Raw genomic sequence first — 19,910 nt, forward strand, 5'->3', positions numbered from 1 at the left:
TGCCCGCCTCCTGTCCCCCAAAAACAGGAAGGAAGAGGTGATTATGAAGCCATATACCTTCCATTGCCAAATATCATAAGGGATGTGGCATGGATGATGGAACATGTATGCTTTCTGTTGCTGGAGAAAGGATGGGATATCTGTGGCTGCCATAAAGTTGTTGCATTCCAGGTAGCATCAAGCTCAGCCAATTTGGCCAAGGGCCAGAGAGCTGAAGCAAAAAGTTAATATTACAGGAAATTGGACACCACCAAGAGGCCTCCATGGCTGGACTACTGCACTATAGCTGGATTTGGATTTTTTTATGATAGGGGATGTTTTTAACGTACTTGCAGATTGTGTTATAATCTCCCCTTCTTCCTCTCCTTCTTCTTCACGGCTGGTGGTAGGGCTTGTTGTTATGGTTGTTGTTTTGTTATAAATTGGATGCGTGAATCATGAATAAATTGGATGAATGTTTGCTCATCATCATTTCAGATCCAGGACCCATCACTCCAAAATGACCTGTGGCTACAGTTCCTCCTGCTGTTACCCAGTTGGTGGTCTGGGCTCGCTGAAATCAAGTTTTGGCTTGGGGGAATATGGGGGCCCTAGGGGTTTTGGGGGAAGCTGGGGAAGCGGGGGCTTTTGGGGTTCAAGTGGTGGTGGAGTGTCATCAAGTAGCCTCGCTATAAATCCTGCTGCCCGTGTTGGTTGCATAACTCAGATACCACTATCGGAACTAGTCATCCGGCCACCTCCATTAGTTTTGACCCTCCCAGGAGCAGTACTCGCTACCACGTGTGAGCCAGTTCGTGTGGGAGGATACACCGCCTGTGGTGGCATATCGTCTGTGGGAGGAGGCCAGGGATACGGCTGCTCTGGATGCTATTCATGCTATTAAATGGAGCACACAGAACGGCAGGATGCCCTCACCGGCAACTGATGAACTCGGCATGGCTTCACGACTGATTATCTCATGGACCTTGGTGCCAGAAGTGCCAAGCGTCCCCAGTTAAACCACCAAGTTTGCAGGATTCCCAGATGCTTGGCTCATCCATGCTTGCCTTACAAATGTGCAGCTGCTTTCTAGGATGTGTTGATCCCAACTTCTATACACTATGTCTCTCCTCTTCTTCTTCTTCTTCTTCTTCTTCTTCTTCTTCTTCTTCTTCTTCTTCTTCTTCGCTTTTGCTGTGGAATGTATCTCCAGTTAAGGCACAAACGTTTGAATGCATCCAAGTTGTACTGTGCTTGAATGCCAGAGAAACACAATACAACTCTTAATGTCTATATATTACCTGTGTCATCAAGATCAATGTCTGAATTACCTTACTGAAAGGCAATTCTTCCTTGGTTTCTGGAATGAACATTATGCATTAAACTTAGCTTCAGCAAAGCACCTGTTCTCTGTGGGTTTCTTTAATGCTTGCCCCTCACTCCTGCGCCAACACCCAACTTTGATCCATATCCCTCAGAAACATAACCCCCTTTTGTGGGTGGGGGTGTGGCATTTTACTCTTCAAAGAAAAATTGCACCATAAAATGTGGAAGGTTGGGAAGAAAAAAAACATTACAAATAGCTCAGCGTTGTCTGGGAATTTTGTGGGCATGCTGCCAAGTTGAATAAAATATTTTGGGGGGAGGTAAGCTCTGCCCCACATAATCGTTCACATAACATGTTGCAAGTGTCAGTGTTTGAAAAAGAAAAGGTTCTGACCTCCTTTTTACTCCTTTGCCTAGTCCTTGGACCCTAATTGGCACAAAAGAGTCTTTGAGAAAGAGTATTCTTGCAGAGTATAGCTGCTTTTATTCTTACAAAGTCATCTTCTCCAACCATGACCGACAGCTTTTAAACACACCAAACTCAGCCAACTCTCTACCATTCAACCAACCAACCAACCAACCAACCCACAACCATATATATATATATATATATATATATATATATATATATATAGGCATTTATATATATATATATAGGCATTTGTAGGTGAAAGGTTGCATGAGTCATGCAGTCTTTGCTGATTTATTGTTGACCGCTGGCTCATGCTGACTCAATTCCTTTTGTATTAAAGAAACAGCAGCTAATTTTAAGCCGTGACAGCACGCACACTAATTGAATGGCGACGTCCATCAGCTTTGGGGTGGCAGCCCCCTCAAATATTTTATTCGGGGGAGATGACAAAGGCGAAGAAAAAGGCATTCCACTTCCAGGTGTGATGGCGTTGTGGTCAGACCATGTGGCCCCATGTCATGGCCCCGGGCCGGCCAATCTGGCGGCCAGGGGTCATGGCTTATCCCCTTTAAATCAGCCACACAGCCAAGGGGAGTTCCCTCTTGTTCCAGCTTCCATGGAGGCCTCGGGGTCTTGACACACAAGCAACAACCAAGAGCTAATTGAGTTTGGAGAAAAAGAAATACCTTAGAGTTGGGTGGGAAGTTTGTAGGGGGAAATGGCCCTATCCCCGTAAGGGTTAGTTCTTTAAATGTCTCAATTTTTTCTCCTTCTCAGCAGATCCCATGAGCTGTCACCCTGTTTACTGCAGGCTCTATGAAAGTAGAAATTTAGACCTGTCACACAAATGACAGCAGAGAACAAGCATGTGTGTTTTCCTCATATATATAAATGTTTTCTTCTTCCATGTCCCATTCCATGAGGACATTCATAAACCTACACAAAGTAGGATTAAAGCTGCATAATGGAACTGGGAATTGGACAACACCAATGCAGAGACTGTGGGGAAATAAACTCCATACTATATACCATAAGCATTTCTCTTCTTTGGAAAGCAGACAACAACCCATGGCTTTTTAAAGAACAATAACTTCATAATCAGAAAATATTTTTAGCTCTAGCTGGGGGGAAAGAAACAGGTATTCCAAAATTGAGACAAAGTGGATTTATTCATCTCCTTGATCAACATAGCTAGCTCATGAAAATGTGAATTAATCACCTCTGCTCAGAATACATCACTTGTGACCAAGCCTCTTATATCTGTGTATATCTATTAGTATTCTCGCTCCAAAATGTCAGAGACAGAGGCAGCGAAAAGGAAATGGGAAGAAGCCGGATTACCTTGAAAACCCGTGGAAGATTGACGCGCAAGGAAGTCTGCCTCTGTTCACTTTGAAATTGTATTTAAAAGGGAAAAAAATCCTCCACTCATACTCTAGAAACAAAATGAGACTACTGACATACTCATGAAGCCACAAAATGAGGCAGCTCTTTTTCTACTTTTGTCCCCATCCTCCTTCTTCCTGAATTGAACATCTCCCCCATCCCTAAAAATGCAGGCATTTTGCAGAATGGTCATTTTGAAAATGAATTTGTTCAGTTCCTGAGGTATTATTCTCTTTGGCCCACTTCAATAACAGATGATTTAATTTCATGGCATACAAATTTCTCCTAAGTGGTAGGATTATAAATCTTTATTACAGAAATCCAAGGAAATTTGTATTTGAGATGAAAATTGACACCACAACTTCCCACACCTCTGGGGCATAAAATGTGATAATTCTTTGTAGAAGCTTATTATGCTTAATTGCCATGGAAGGTCTGGAGGGCACATAAATTTGCACATGGCTCTAAGTTTGCTGCTATAGATAAATAGGAACATGTGGGAATGTTTCCTTCAACCTCCTCATGGGTCAGATAAGTCCATGCCATGAAGTAGTGAACCAAGTATCGCTGGGTGGGGCCCCTCAGGCATGTGGGAACAATTAGTTCCAACAGCGGGAGCATGTGATGCTGCTGGTTGATTGCCAGCATTCCCCAGCCCCTATAAATCTTCAAGTTAACCTGCATGAGCAGGCAGAGAACATGCCATGTATTACTGAGGGTCTTCTTGGTAGTGGCACCTGCCCTGTGGAACACCCTCCCATCAGATGTCAAGGAAATAAACAACGACCGACTTTTAGAAGACATCTGAAGGCAGCCCTTTTTAGAGAAGTTTTTAATGTTTGATGTTTTATTATGTTTTTAATTTTTAATATAATGTTTTAATATTCTGTTGGGAGCCACCCAGAGTGGGGTATGTATGTATGTATGTATGGTATGTATGTATTTATGTATATATGTATGTATGTATGTATGTATGTATGTATGTATGTATGTAAAGGTAAAAGGTAAAGGGACCCCTGACCATTAGGTCCAGTCGTGGCCGACTCTGGGGTTGCGGCGCTCATCTCACTTTATTGGCTGAGGGAGTCGGCGTACAGCTTGTGGGTCATGTGGCCAGCATGACTAAGCCGCTTCTGGCGAACCAGAGAAGCGCATGGAAACACCGTTTACCTTCCCGCTGGAGCGGTACCTATTTATCTACTTGCACTTTGACATGCTTTTGAACTGCTAGGTTGGCAGGAGCAGGGACCGAGCAACGGGAGCTCACCCTGTTGTGGGGATTTGAACTGCCGACCTTCTGATCGGCAAGTCCTAGGCTCTGTGGTTTAATGCACAGCGCCACCCGCGTCCATATGTATGTATAAATATTGCTGTTTGATGTTCTGTAGCTGGTGCTGGAGAAGAAGGCAATAAAGTCTGGTAACCCATTCGTTGTCTGCATGTGGTTGATTAGTAGCTTGGAGGGAAGATTCAGGAAAGTGACCCCCTCCTTGGCACTCCATACCCTCCAACATTTCTCCAATGAAACTAGGAACATCCTAAAGAAAAGTGGGAACATTCCAGGATCAAATCAGAAACCGGGATGGCTTCTCTAAATCAGGGATGTCTCTGGAAAACAGGGACACTTGGAGGGTATGAAATACTCACAGGAGGGGGAGGGGGAGTGGAGCAATGTGTGTCTGTCAATCACTACCCATCCTTGGGAAGCTCCGATTCATTACAAGTTCCACCTTCTGTGTTTTCTTCCTTTCTTCTCACAGAACTGAGTGAAACACTGATCCCTGATGGTAGATTTCAGCCAGGCTGAAAGACCGAGCTGGGAGTGACTAGGAGAGCACTGTCAATGTCAATGTGTCATTGAAGTATGGTAATTACTCCTTTTGCACCTCAGGTGTAATTCCTAACAACTGTCTGGAAGAACAGGCTACAACAATACCCTGCAGCAATCTGGCATAAAAATCTCAAAGGAATGGAGTGGAGTCAAAATAGAAAGCCACAAAATTGCATGGCTTCTAGCTTGACAGCAGAGGGAGATGTTCCTCTTAAGATTAGAGGGTAGCACGAGGGAGGGAGAGAGTGTTGTATCGGCTGCATTCGAAATGGAGCCTCTGTGAATGACAGGAGTCTACCCCTAAAGCACAGGCGCTAGGGCCAGATGACAGGGATAACTGGTGCCTGTGGACCTCTCAAGGGAGGATCTGACTGGTCACAGCTGGAAGGAGGATAATGGATGAACTGGGTTGGCCTTTTGGTCTGGCAAAGCAATTATCCATTAAAGGTTTTTCTGCTCATCCACTAGAGCCTTCTTCACCTGAGTCGTAATGTTGGCTACACATATAACGAATAGCTGGCCCAATTACAGTGGCACCTTGGTGGTTGAACTTAATCCATTCTAGGAGTTTGTTCGACTCCCGGAACCATTCAAAAACCAAGGCCTGGCTTCCGATTGGCTGCAAGAGCTTCCTGCACTCAATCGAAAGCCATGTAGGACGTTTGGCTTCTAAAAAACATTCACAAACCAGAACACACACTCCTGGGTTTGCGGTGTTTGGGAGCCGATTTTTTGGGGAGTCAAGCCATTCAACAACCAAGGTACCACTGTAGAATCATAGAATTGTAGAGTTGGGAGGGACCATGAGGGTCATACAGTCCAACCCCCTGCAATCCAGAAACCTTTTGTCCAATGTGGGGCTCAAACCCATGACCCTGAGGTTAAGAATCTCATGCTCTACCAATACAAACACACACAATTGAGCAGTGTCATTATCATGTCCTGCCTGTGATCTTCATGGAGGCATCTGGTAGGTCAGGTGTTAGAAACAGGGCAGAAAAGAGCAGTCAGAATGATCAAGGAGGTTCTTATAAAATTATGTAGGGCAGAAAGTGGATACTAACTCATGGACAACCTGATCAAACAGTCTTATGTTCTTGTTTGAGGCTTGTCCATTAGGACAAATGTGGAACTACCCCCCTAACCATAGTCTGCCCTTCTTACTGGCAGACACTCCAGATTTGGGGAGCTGCCTGTCACCTTCCTCCTCCTTAACCTCAGTGTTGCCCTTGTATAACTCAGCAGAAAGGGGGATGGGGAGAAAACAAGCTTTAGCTGGCTCTTCCTGTCATTGGCTCTGATGCAACCTACAGTTTCAGCTTCAGTGGAAAAATAGGGGCTCAAATCCCCACTCAGCCATGACTTTCACTGGATGACCTTAAGCCAGTCACCATTTCTCATCCTAAGCAATCTCACAAGTTTGTTGTGAGAGAGGGCACATCACATGTATCACCTTGAACTCAAATGAAAGGTAGAGCATAGATGCAAGAAAGAAAGAAGTATATTATATGCTGCTAGTGGGCTCCCCAGATGAATCTGCTCTGCCACTACAGTGGTACCTCGGGTTACAGATGCTTCAGGTTACAGACGCTTCAGGTTACAGACTCCGCAAACCCAGAAATACTACCTTGGGTTAAGAACTTTGCTTCAGGATGAGAACAGAAATCCCGCGGCGGCAACGGGAGGCCCCATTAGCTAAAGTGGTACCTCAGATTAAGAACAGTTTCAGGTTAAGAACGGACCTCCAGAACAAATTAAGTTCTTAACCCGAGGTACCACTGTATGAGATACAAAATGCTGAACTAGATAGCCCTTGGGCTTGATGAAAAGCTTTCCACAGAGCATACATTTTTCTCTCTTTCCTCTTGTGATGGGGAATATTTTTTAATGAAAAATTAGATTTCAAAAACCTGTGGCCCTCTAAACATTGTTGGACTATACCGCCAATAATTCCCCAGCCAATTCCCCAACATGGCCAATGCTCAGGGAAGATGGGGTTTGTAGTCCAAAAATATATTTGTTGGCCAAAGGCTCCCCCACGTGTGTCATAGAGCAGGAGGAGTCAATGAGGTCCCCCCCCCCATATGTTCTGGAGCTCCAAGTCCCATTATCCCTAACCATAGGACAACTTGGGTGTGACGAATTTGACGCGGAGACCAACAAATTCTGGAAGATGCCACACTGGTTACCTTGTGACAGAGGGTGAAGTGAAAGGAAGGAGAAGAAAACTCAACAGAAACATTCTATGATATGCTGAACATTTTAATGTGAAAATGAAGGAAGGAGTCAGTGGAAATGACTCAGGGTAGATGGAGATAAATGCAACACGGAACACTGAAAAACAATGATCAGACATGTTGCCTACTGAGCTAGACATCACAAAGACAAAGGTGATAAATCATTGTAGGCTAAGCCAACAGGGTTGACCAAAAGTCTTCACTTTGGCCATGTTGACTTAGTATCTTTCATAGTTGAAGTAGCTGTGGTAGAGGGTCCTGGTTCATCAGTAATGGGTGGAATAGAAGGTGATAGGTGTGGCTGGGAAACAGGAGCCCGCTCTTAAGATAAGCATGCCAAGATAGGAAAAATTCAAAGGACTAAAGTAAAAGCAGCATCTGGATTGGTAAGAGAAGTGCTGAGGCCTCACAAATCCTACACGTTCCACAGTGGGGATTCTGGAGCACTCAGCATTTCTGAATACCATGTTCATTCATTAGGCCGAGGATCAGAATCTTGAGATCAGAATCTTCTTTCTTGGATGTTCCGTCAGTGTTGTTTCTGAGATTAACATGGCCAGCCTTTTCCTTGGTAGGAAGCTCGGCCATAAGGGACACAAATCCTTATGACACGGTACCCTGGAGGACACGGCAGACCAGGATAGCAGGGGATGCACCCTGTGATGGGGCGATACCCCCGTGGACATGGCCAAATCCGGCCAGGAAACTGTGGACGTTGTGGGTAGCAGCCTGGATACTGATAAGACAAGGAGTCAAAGCTGGAGAATGCATCCATTTCTGGCTCATAGAAGTCTTCCAACAGCATACTGTCATTCAGGAAAGACATGGTAGAGCAGGGAGGGTAGATCTGAAATGACATTTGAATGCAGCAATTATGATCTACTATTACTGGATTAAAAGAGAGGTGCAGAACCTCAGATTCAGGTGCCAACTCCAGGCCCCTCTACCTAGCTCCCAAAACTCTTCCCAAGTCACACATCCTTCATGACAGCCACACCCCCTTTTCTCCACAGTTCACAACTGACACTGACACTGACCCTGCTTCAAATCCTCCCTCTTTGTCTCTGGTGTCTCCCACTATTGGCTATATGTCTATCAGAGAGAGGGGTGGGAAGAGAGGAAATTGGCCCAAGCTCCTGATCTTAGTTGTACATCTGACCAAAGGCTCATCCAGTCTAGCATCCTGTTCTCACAGTGGCCAGCGAGAGGACCCAATGGGAAGCCCATAAAGAGGACCTTGTTGAAACAGCACTCTCTACATTGCTGTTTCCCAGCCCTGGCATTCAGAGGCTCCCCTGCTCTGACACTGGAGGTCTATCATAGGCACCCCGGCTGGTAGCAAGGACACTGTTGCCTAAATCTGCAACTGATCTCCCTTGTGGTGGGATTCCATGGCAAGAATGGATGCCTCTGCAATACATTGCATCCACCTTCTCAAAGCATGTTGCTTTCCTTCTACTGCATCTCTTCCATTGCATAATGAGAATGTGCCCACTTGAGGAAGGGGCCATAGCTCAGTGGCTGAGCATCTGCTTTGCATACAGAAACTCCTAGTTTCAATCCCCAGGATCTACAGGTAGGGCAGGAAGAATTATTAAATTCCCATAACTCAAGTGGCTGATCATATATTTTTTTTCCATGCAGAAGGTTCCAGGCTCAGCCACCAGCATGTGATGATAGGACTGGGAAGGGCCTGGACTGAAATCCTGGAGAACACTTGTCGGTGAGTGTAGACGGTACTGAGCTAGTTTGAGCAGCGATCTGACTCTGTAGGGGAGAGCTCCCTCTGTTCCATTTGAGCCCCCCAAATTCCCCAAAATTTTCTCTCTAGGAAATATTTTGGGGGACGTTGTGTCTCCAAACAATTTCAGCTGTGCCAAAGAGACCTTGTGTCTCCAAACAATTTCAGCTGTGCCAAATTCAGAGACTCTTTTCTTATGAAGACTAGAACACCCATGAAATGGTGACCATCTGAACACAAACCACAGTTCGACTGAAACACTTGTTTTGAATATTTCTCCACAAATTTGTGCAGGGAAAAAGTTGAACATTTATCTCAACATTTCGCTCTGGGTAAAATTCAGTGGTGGGGAATAAATCAAGTTAGTCTGATATTTAACAACCTACAGAGAAGAGAAGTATTTCTATCAGCAAGAAACCCACAAACAGGGAACAATTTACCTGGCTTCCTGCTGGATCCGAAGAGATACTTTCAGATTATCAGATGCTTCTGGAGCAATCTGTTGGGAGACAGCCCTTTTTATACGGTTTGTTGGCGTGCATAGAGGAAATAACTCTTGCTCAATTCCAGGAAATAAAAATTAATCATTAGATCTTTAATTGTCAGCTGTTTGACTGAAGCGCCCTAATTATTTTGACTTCCCTGTTTAACATTGTGTTTTCCACCCATCCTTCCCTTCGCAAAGGAAACAGGTGAACAGTGTGGGCTGGTGGTGTGGGAAGGGTTTTTGAGATTAATCGATAAAGCTGGAATCCCATATCAGCTGAAGGCAATGGAGCTTACTTCCAAGTAGACACATGAGGATTGTGCTGAAAGTTTTTTTTTAGAATACATTGAAGATTTTCAGCTGCATATTCCCCCTCCCTGTTCGATAAGAATATTATCAGGGGGTGGGGAACCTGTGGCCCTCTAGATGTTGCTAGACTCCAGATCCCATCATCCTTGACAATCAGCCCTGCTGGCAGGCACGGATATGAGTTTTATTTATTTATTTAGCCAAATTGCTGAATCATTTAATCAAAACCTTCTGTAAGAAATAAAATAGTAGATTAAGAACACTGCTAAAAGCTATAAAACTAGGGAGAAGAGAAATGCATTATCCTTAACATGCAAATACAATAAGTAAACATTGCAATATATATATATATATATATAGAGAGAGAGAGAGAGAGAGAGAGAGAGAGAGAACTAACTCAATTTGGTAGGCTAGGTGAAATTAAAATTTATCCCTTTTGTAAACCACTTTGAGGCTTTTTAAAAAAAAATGAAGCAGCATATAAATGTCACGAAATAAACAAATAAAATGTTTTCAGCCTTCCTGATAGGAATAGGCAAGGAGTTCCACAGCACTGGGCTACCACACTGAAAGACCAAATCATTGCAGTTGCAGAAGGAAGAATGTGTAGCACAGATCTTATTTATTTATTTTAACAACACTCAACTTTGCCTGGATGGTTTGTGATCTCAGGAGTATGCTTGCATTCACAAGTGGGGTTGCACCCCTGCTGGCTCTGCTGGCCAACCCCCCTCCTGCTCTCTCTTCATTAACCCCCTAGTGTCAGGGCTGGTTCAGCTGCAGGTCAGAATGGAGACTCAGAGCAATAATGTTCATTCTTTATTCAAGGAAACAGAATACAAAGAAAGGAACCACTGGCAAGACTGACCCCTAATAAAACAGTTGCCATAACTGTTGACCTGAGCCTCCCAGTTCCCCCTAAGTCTTCCTCTCTCCAGTTGTTTACCCTGCAGTCTTAAACTCCATCAGCGAGGGGTTGCCCTGTGACCTCTGGGTTCCTTGTTCTGCAAAATGCAAAGCCCTCCGTGCCCTTGGAGACAAGAGCGGAGGGGAGTTGATTACAGTAGGAATGTCAGGCTCCTGAGAATCTGTAGCAGCCTCAGCTCTCACCTCCTCAGCTGCCTGTCCTACATCGGCAGAGCTTTCTGCCTGTTCTTCGTCTCTCTCACTCAAGCCTGTTGCTTTTTCAGCATACAAGGATTTTGCCCCACTCCACCCCTTCATCCTCTGACTTGTCTTCATTATCCCACCACCACTCCCCTGGCTCTGAGCCTTCCTTTTCTGAAGCTTCCTTATGGGTTCTACGAACAGAGTCTCCCACCATTCCTCATCATCCTTCCCTAACACCTAAAGCTCCCCCTTCCCACTCTATGCAACTACAGATCTGCCAATGCAGGCTGCATGATGACAGCCATACATTTCTATGTATATCAGAAGATAAGTTATTTGCACTGTGACATCATACTGTTGCTTTTACAGTTTGACTGTTCAGGCATTGACTGCTGTGCTAAACCTGCTCTGCTCCCAAATATATGGCTTCTGTTTGAAACATTGGCATGGTGCCATGACCTCACAGCACATCACAGACAGTAGTTTGTTGTTTTTTAATGGAACGTTTGTGGTAGGAAAAGTTTTCAAGTGTTTTCTGGAAGCTTCAGACCTTGCACAGATTGCTACTCATGCCTGAAAGCTTTGACTGTGCAGATCAACTGGAATGCAGAATACACTTGAGAGTGCAAGTCATCCTGAACGTGCAATGAAAAAAGAGGACTGTAGTGGGCCTAGATCAGAAAATGACACCCTATCACTACTCTTTCCAGTCTTTTGAGGAGTCTCATCATTTGATTATTTGGCAAGCAATGAAAACTGGCATCCTCAACAGGTGTTTTAGTTTTATTAGTTTGGCACACAGACATGCTCTGTTATAGCGTCAGTGGGCGAAGCCGTTTCTTCTTCACACACCTTTTACTGGAAAGGAATGAAGAAACCAGAAATAATTGGGTGTATGGCTGAGCTTATGAAAGGCATTTCTTAGATCAGATGAGGAGAGCGATCTTCTACAGAACACACCTTCTATAGGTCCTAAAACGAAGACTCAGCTGAGTCATAAAAACACCTCCATCCAAAATGTCTGCAAGCCTGAAGGCACATGAAATGGTTGAGAAAATTCACTCTAAACAGTGCACACTAAACAGTATCTGAGTCCTAATCAGAGAGCATCTCATCTGACTCAGGATGATGCTGTGCTGACACATCCCAGATCTGGGCCCCCAGCTGAATTTGACAGGGAGCATGCACATTTTAATTAGTGTTTAAAACAGTCTCTCCATATTGGGTTAGGACATTGTCAGCACTCCACGCATCCACATTGGTGACCACATGCTTGAGGTAGTAGATGATTTTGTCTACCTGGGTTCCATCATAGCCAGCAACCTTTCCACCGACAATGAGCTGGACAAGCATATTGGCAAGGCCAATCATATTGGCAAGCCAGGGTATGGGGGAAAGTGATGCTAACATCCACTAGCAAGATGAAGGTCTACTAGGCTTGCCTGTTGAGCATGCTGCTTTATGGAAGTGAGTCTTGGACAACTTACAGCTGCCCCAAAGCAATGCCTCAATGCCGCCCACATGCAGGCAATGGTTTTGGGCATCACGTAGCAGGACTGAGTCCCAAACAAAGATGTGTTCTCCCAAGCCCACATTTCCAGCATATTTGCACTGACGTCTACTCTAGTTCAGTCATGACCACAGAATGGAAGATGGCAGGTTCCCCAAGGACATGCTCTATGGGGAGCTGGATTCTGGCACCAGGCACCAGTTGGCTGACCAACCCTTCTTTACAAAGATGTCTGCAAGCGTGACATGAAGGCTGCCTTCATCTGCCCCAGCTGCAGCAAAACTTGTTTTACTCACATCGGTCTCTGTGGCCACAGCAGGAGCTATAATCTTCCAACAGTTTGACATCGCCCCCCAAAAGCACACTCCTGAGACATACAGATGCTAACCAACCTTCTCTCCCCACCACCACATGTTGAACCAGAATGAGACATCCATTTTGGGGGGAGAGAGAGGCAGTGGTGGCTGGAAGGGTGTGGTAGGATGGCTTACTTGACTTCCCAATGCCACACATCACTGCACCTAACCAACAGGAGAAGTGGCGAGGTAGCAGGGAACCTGATGGGTTGAAATGAAGGGGAGCAATGCCACCATATTGGCCACTGCTGGAGAGAAGGAAATGCAGACATCTCCTTCTCCCTTCCATTCTCACTGCAGGATCCCCACCACCACTACTCTTTGATAGCATCAGATGATGATGATGATGATGATGATGATGATGATGATAATTTATTTATACCCCAGCCACTCTGGGTGGCTCCCAACAGAATATTAAAATACAATAGTCTATTAAACTTTAAAAGCTTCCCTAAACAGGGCTGCCTTCAGATGTCTTCTAAAAGTCTGGTAGTTGTTTTTCTCTTTGACATCTGGTGGGAGGGCGTTCCACAGAGCAGGTGCCACTACCGAGAAGGCCCTCTGCCTGGTTCCCTGTAATATGGCTTCTTGAAGCGAGGGAACCACCAGAAGGCCCTTGGCAATGGACCTCAGTGTCCAGGCAGAACGATGGGGGTGGAGACGCTGTTTGCTCATGGTGGATCCATTCTGACATGGAGTAATAAGGCTCAACCTCAACACTATCCAGCTGAATCCCAGGTGGACAGGGGTGACATCTATGTGGAACCATGGGGGCTGAGCCCTACCCAAAAAAAATTCAATGAAGGGGCCGGTCCCCCGTAAAGTTCTACTGTGGTGCGCGCACACAACATGCTGACGTCATGCACACATGGTGCAAGGCATGCACACACGACGTAGTGACATTGCGTGGCCCCTCAATCATGAAGGCAAAGTGGCACACCTGTAGGTGGACATAATTCAGGGATCTGGGCATCGGCTGGATCCAGTGCACAGCCATATTCATTTTCCAGAATCCCCCTGTACTTCTTTTAGAGGTGTTGCCAGACTAGAACCACCCACCCACTCAAAGAAAAAACCCCATCGTTACCCAAGCACATCTCATATTTTGCAAGGGTTTAAGAGCGGCATGAGATCTAATCAGTGATCATTACTGGAATTGTGAACCACTACAACCTTGAATCAGTGGCACCACCCAGGTTTGCAACTTCTTCCAAAGCTTTTATGTGGTTTATATATAGGTCACACTATTCATGCAGAAAAAAACTATCTCAGGGGGATCATGGAGAACCAAGGCCACACCATATGTCGTTGAACTCCATGGCCTATCAGCCACAGGCATCATGGCCAAAGGCAGGGATGATGGGAGCTGGAGTCCAGAAACACAGTGTCCTCTCTTCCTGGCCTGTGTAGTCCAGCATTGTGTTCTCACAGTGGCCAATGAGATGCAGTCTGGGAAATCTGGAAACGCAACATCATGAGTGCAATGGAACATTCCCAATAGTGATCTCTAGATACTTCATTCAGTGGCTTAACAAGCAAGGCATTTTGAGAAAGAAGCTCGTTTACACTAGATAACTTCCTGGATTTCCTGAGGGACAAGGGAATTTTTTGATTCGCCGTGCATTTGATTGGGAATGGACCAGGATTGATGGGCCTTGTTTTGTCGATTTGCCACACCCAACTGCCCCCTTAAAGAGACTCAGGTGGTTGGGTTCAGGGGAGGAGTTGTGGTGTAATCAGATGATGCAGTCTTGCGTTAAGGACACCCCTTGCCAACCTACTTGGTTCTGATACTGACAACGAAAGAATACAGAGAGTAGAACCTAATCAAGTTCAACTCTGTATACAAAATATGAGTATATTGCACACTAAATATCTCAATGCAACACGTACTATAACTCAGAATAATGTGAATTTACAGAAAACAAACACACACACACACACAGTATAAAAATATTTATATATATACAAAACTAATAGAGACACTATTCCCTGAATGCCGATTTGGGGTTGGTTGGAAGACTAAGCTTATCTAATTTTAGAGTAGCAGGTAAAGTTACTTTTTTTGCAGCCTTTTGGAACAGCAAGCTACAACAATAGTCTGAAGCATGAAATTGCAGGACCTCCAGATTCCCCGCAGAAGTTGCTTTTACATTGGAAGCGTAGCATATGAGGTGGGAAAACACCACCTTTGGGCTCATCTGCACTATCTCCAAAACTGGGGTTAATTTATGAAAAGCCAACTTTCTGCTAACTAGCAGTAACATGATAAGGTTTTCAGAACAGATCACTTGGTGATTTGCCAGGTAGCGTGCAATTAACATATCCAGTGCTTTTTGTTCTGGTGGTATTCAAGGGTACGCAGTACTGGAACCGTTTTCCTCCCAAATGTTAAAAGTGTGGCACTAGTCCAGGATGGAGAGCTTGTTTTACATGCTACTTAAAATGTGCATGCCCCTAGACAAATTCAGTTTGGGACCCAGATCAAAGGATGTGTTCCACTCCAATTAGATACAGTGGTGCCCCGCAAGACGAATGCCTCGCAAGACGAAAAACCCGCTAGACGAAAGGGTTTTCCGTTTTTCGAGGTGCTTCGCAAGACGAATTTCCCTATGGGCTTGCTTCGCAAGACGAAAACGTCTTGCGAGTCTTGCGAGTTTTTCCCCTTTCCCCCCTTTTTCTAAGCCGCTAAGCCACTAATAGCTGCTAAGCCACTAATAGCGCTAAGCCGCCAGGCCGCTAATAGGGATGCTTCGCAAGACAAAAAAATTGCAAGACGAAGAGACTCGCGGAACGAATTATTTTCGTCTTGCGAGGCACCACTGTACAATCAAGGGGACTCTGCACAACCCTGATAATGAGTGAAATTTCTCAACAATTGCCTGTGGTTTCAGACTTGCAGACTTCTTAAGTGGAGTTGTTTCCATGACACAACTGAGTCTTCATTTAAGACCCATATAGGTATGCCCTGTTTCTTAGATGAAATGAGACTAGTGATGTTTCACTAGCCGCGTTTCATCTAAGAAACACCTTTAATAAGCTCAATCATCTCCACAATTATTGTTTTCTTTCCCCTTTCCCGTAAAAGGTGTGTGAAGAAGCTGATTCACCTAATGAGACGGCTGCAGAACGTGTCAGTGTAACAGCATAATCAAACAAAACCACCTGTTGTAGATCTCTGCTTTTGTTTCTTGCAGCTAAACAAAGGTTGCTACTTTCCCCAAAGACTTCAAACAGAGGGGATGGAGTGTCATTTTCTGATCTGGGGCCCTTACACATGTCTTTTTCCTTGCACATTCAGGGTGGTTTCCACTCTCAAGAGCACCCTTGCAATCACACATTCTTCTGCATTCCAGTTGATCTGCGCACTCTAAACTTTCAGGATGATCATATGGCATGAGTAGCAATCTGGGCAAGGTCTGGAGCTTCTAGAAAACACCCCGAAACTTTTCCTACCACAAATGTTCCATTAAAAAAACTGCCCCTGATCCTCTATGATTCCATGGAGCCCTGCCAATGTTTCAAGTTGAAGCTTCTTCTTCCGGACCAAGGCAGGTTAAGCACAGCAGTCAATGCCTGAACAGTCAAACTGTAAAAGTAATAGTATGATGTCACGGTGCAAATTACTTATCTTCTAATATACATAGAAATGTAAGGTTGTCATCATGCAGCCTGCATTGGAAGATTTGTAGAGAGAACGGGAGGGGGTTGGCCAGCAGAGTGAACAGGCACATGCAAACCCCACAGATTAAATGAAAAGGGGAGGATGGATTAGATCAGTGTTTCCCAACCTTGGGCCTCCAGCTGTTTTTGAACTACAATTCCCATCATCCCTGACCACTGGTCTTGCTAGCTAGGGATGATGGGAGTTGTAGTCCAAAAACAGCTGGGGGCCCAAGGTTGGGAAACACTGGATTAGATAGATAGATAGATGATCGATGAATAAAATGTTTTCAGCAGGTGTCTAAAGCAACAGCAAGGTGCCTTCCTGATAGTAATAGGCAAGAGTTCCATAGCACTGTGCTGCCACACTAAAATCTTTCCAGTCTTTTGGCCATAGCAACAACCATTTATGTTCTCCAGTTGTCAAATTCCCTATTGTAGGTATATAGTTCAACAGAATATTATCCTCTGAAAATTGGAACTTTTTTACACAGTCATATTTCTCCCCACAATTGGTATATATACGACACTGTAAAAACATGTGTTTTAAAGAAGCATTCGTTGTTTATTTTATTTTAAAAAACTCAGTAGTTTACAAGAAGAATACATTTTAATTTCAGCCAGCCTACCAAGTTGTGTAAGTTATCTATATTTCTTCTTTTTTGCAATTTTTACTTATTGCATTTGCATGTTAATGATAATAGCATTGTTTGCATTTCTTTTCCCAGTAATTTATGGATTTTAGCAGAGTTTTGATTTACTGTTTTATTTCTATGCTACTTACAGGACTTTTTGATTAAACAATTTATCAGTTTTGCTAAATAAATGTCACATCACCACCAGCCAGCAGGACCAAAGGTCAAGGGTGATAGGGTTTAAAATCTAGCAACCTCTAGTTCCCCAACCCTGAAAATCTTCAATGTACAGTGGTGCCTCGGGATACAGATGCTTCAGGTTACAGATTCCGCTAACCCAGAAACAGTGCCTCAGAATAAGAACTTTGATTCTGGATGAGAACAGAAATCGTGCAGTGGCAGCAGCAGGAGGCCCCATTAGCTAAAGTGGTGCTTCGGGTTAAGAACAGTTTCAGGTTAAGAACGGACCTCCAGAAAGAATTAGGTACTTAACCCGAGGTACCACTGTATTCTAAAACAAACTTTCAGCACAATCCTCATGTGTCTACTTGGAAGTAAGCTCCATTGCCTTCAGCTGATATGGGATTCCAGCTTTATCGATTAATCTCAAAAACCCTTCCCACACCACCAGCCCACACTGTTCACCTGTTTCCTTTGCGAAGGGAAGGATGGGTGGAAAACACAATGTTAAACAGGGAAGTCAAAATAATTAGGGCGCTTCAGTCAAACAGCTGACAATTAAAGATCTAACGATTAATTTTTATTTCCTGGAATTGAGCAAGAGTTATTTCCTCTATGCACACCAACAAACCGTATAAAAAGGGCTGTCTCCCAGCAGATTGCTCCAGAAGCATCTGATATTCTGAAAGTATCTCTTCGGATCCAGCAGGAAGCCAGGTAAATTGTTCCCTGTTTGTGGGTTTCTTGCTGATAGAAATACTTCTCTTCTCTGTAGGTTGTTAAATATCAGACTAACTTGATTTTTTTGTTCTCTCCACTGAATTTTACCCAGAGCGAAATGTTGAGATAAATGTTCAACTTTTCCCCTGCACAAAATTCTGGAGAAATATTCAAAACGAGTGTTTCAGTCGAACTGTGGTTTGTGTTCAGATGGTCACCATTTCATGGGTGTTCTAGTCTTCATAAGAAAAGAGTCTCTGAATTTGGCATAGCTGAAATTGTTTGGAGACACAAGGTCTCTTTGGCACAGCTGAAATTGTTTGGAGACACAATGTCCCCAAAAATATTTCCTACAGAGAAAATTTTGGGGAATTTGGAGGGCTCAAATGGAACAGAGGGAGCTCTCCCCTACAGAGTCAGATCGCTGCTCAAACTAGCTCAGTACCGTCTACACTCACCGACAAGTGTTCTCCAGGATTTCAATCCAGGCCCTTCCCAGTCCTATCATCACATGCTGGTGGCTGAGTCTGGAACCTTCTGCATGGAAAAAAATAATAATATGATGAGCCACTTGAGTTATGGGAATTTAATAATTCTTCCTGCCCTACCTGTAGATCCTGGGGATTGAAACTAGGATTTTCTGTATGCTAAGCAGATGCTCAGCCACTGAGCTATGGCCCCTTCCTCAAGTGGGCACATTCTCCTCATGCAATGGGAGAGGTGCAGTAGAAGGAAAGCAACATGCTTTGAGAAGGTGGATGCAATGTATTGCAGAGGCATCCATTCTTGCCATGGAATCCCACCACAAGGGAGATCAGTTGCAGATTTAGGCAACAGTGTCCTTGCTACCAGCCGGGGTGCCTATGATAGACCTCCAGTGTCAGAGCAGGGGAGCCTCTGAATGCCAGGGCTGGGAAACAGCAATGTAGAGAGTGCTGTTTCAACAAGGTCCTCTGTATGGGCTTCCCATTGAGTCCTCTCGCTGGCCACTGTGAGAACAGGATGCTAGACTGGATGAGCCTTTGGTCAGATGTACAACTAAGATCAGGAGCTTGGGCCAATTTCCTCTCTTCCCACCCCTCTCTCTGATAGACATATAGCCAATAGTGGGAGACACCAGAGACAAAGAGGGAGGATTTGAAGCAGGGTCAGTGTCAGTTGTGAACTATGGAGAAAAGGGTGTGTGGCTGTCATGAAGGATGAGTTTTGGGAGCTAGGTAGAGGGGCCTGGAGTTGGCACCTGAATCTGAGGTTCTGCACCTCTCTTTTAATCCAATAATAGTAGATCATAATTGCTGCATTCAAATGTCATTTCAGATCTACCCTCCCTGCTCTACCATGTCTTTCCTGAATGACAGTATGCTGTTGGAAGACTTCTATGAGCCAGAAGTGGATGCTTTCTCCAGCCTTGACTCCTTGTCTTATCAGTATCCAGGCTGCTACCCACAACGTCCACAGTTTCCTGGCCGGATTTGGCCATGTCCACGGGGGTATCGCCCCATCACAGGGTGCATCCCCTGCTATCCTGGTCTGCCGTGTCCTCCAGGGTACCGTGTCATAAGGGTTTGTGTCCCTTATGGCCGAGCTTCCTACCAAGGAAAAGGCTGGCCATGTAAATCCGAGACACAACATTGACGGAACATCCAAGAAAGAAGATTCTGATCTCAAGATTCTGATCCTCGGCTTAATGAATGAACATGGTATTTAGAAATGCTGAGTGCTCCAGAATCCCCACTGTGGAACGTGTAGGATTTGTGAGGCCTCAGCACTTCTCTTACCAATCCAGATGCTGCTTTTACTTTAGTCCTTTGAATTTTTCCTATCTTGGCATGCTTATCTTAAGAGTGGGCTCCTGTTTCCCAGCCACACCTATCACCTTCTATTCCACCCATTACTGATGAACCAGGACCCTCTACCACAGCTACTTCAACTATGAAAGATACTAAGTCAACATGGCCAAAGTGAAGACTGGTGGTCAACCCTGTTGGCTTAGCCTACAACAATTTATCACCTTTGTCTTTGTGAAGT

General features: G+C 44.6%; 2 long non-coding RNA genes across 2 annotated transcripts in view; one reads left to right on the forward strand and one right to left on the reverse strand.

Moving 5' to 3' along the window:
* Nucleotides 1-7,175: 7,175 nt before the first annotated feature.
* Nucleotides 7,176-9,591, reverse strand: LOC309330101. The gene is made up of 2 exons (XR_014151259.1): nucleotides 9,353-9,591; nucleotides 7,176-8,018 (listed from the first exon to the last, which is right to left on the reverse strand). It is a non-coding gene; the product is annotated as an uncharacterized lncRNA (long non-coding RNA).
* An 8,124-nt stretch (nucleotides 9,592-17,715) lies between these two features.
* LOC309330601 overlaps nucleotides 17,716-19,910 on the forward strand; it is a 2,328-nt gene continuing 133 nt past the window's right edge. Inside the window, exons 1-2 of the long non-coding RNA XR_014151505.1 lie at nucleotides 17,716-17,879; nucleotides 19,200-19,910. The exon at nucleotides 19,200-19,910 is cut by the window's right edge and continues 133 nt beyond it. This is a non-coding gene — a long non-coding RNA (uncharacterized lncRNA). The remainder of the gene's footprint in view (nucleotides 17,880-19,199) is intronic.

This window comes from Podarcis erhardii (assembly GCF_964252035.2).
Source record: "Podarcis erhardii genome assembly, chromosome: 15".
Lineage (NCBI taxonomy): Eukaryota > Metazoa > Chordata > Lepidosauria > Squamata > Lacertidae > Podarcis > Podarcis erhardii.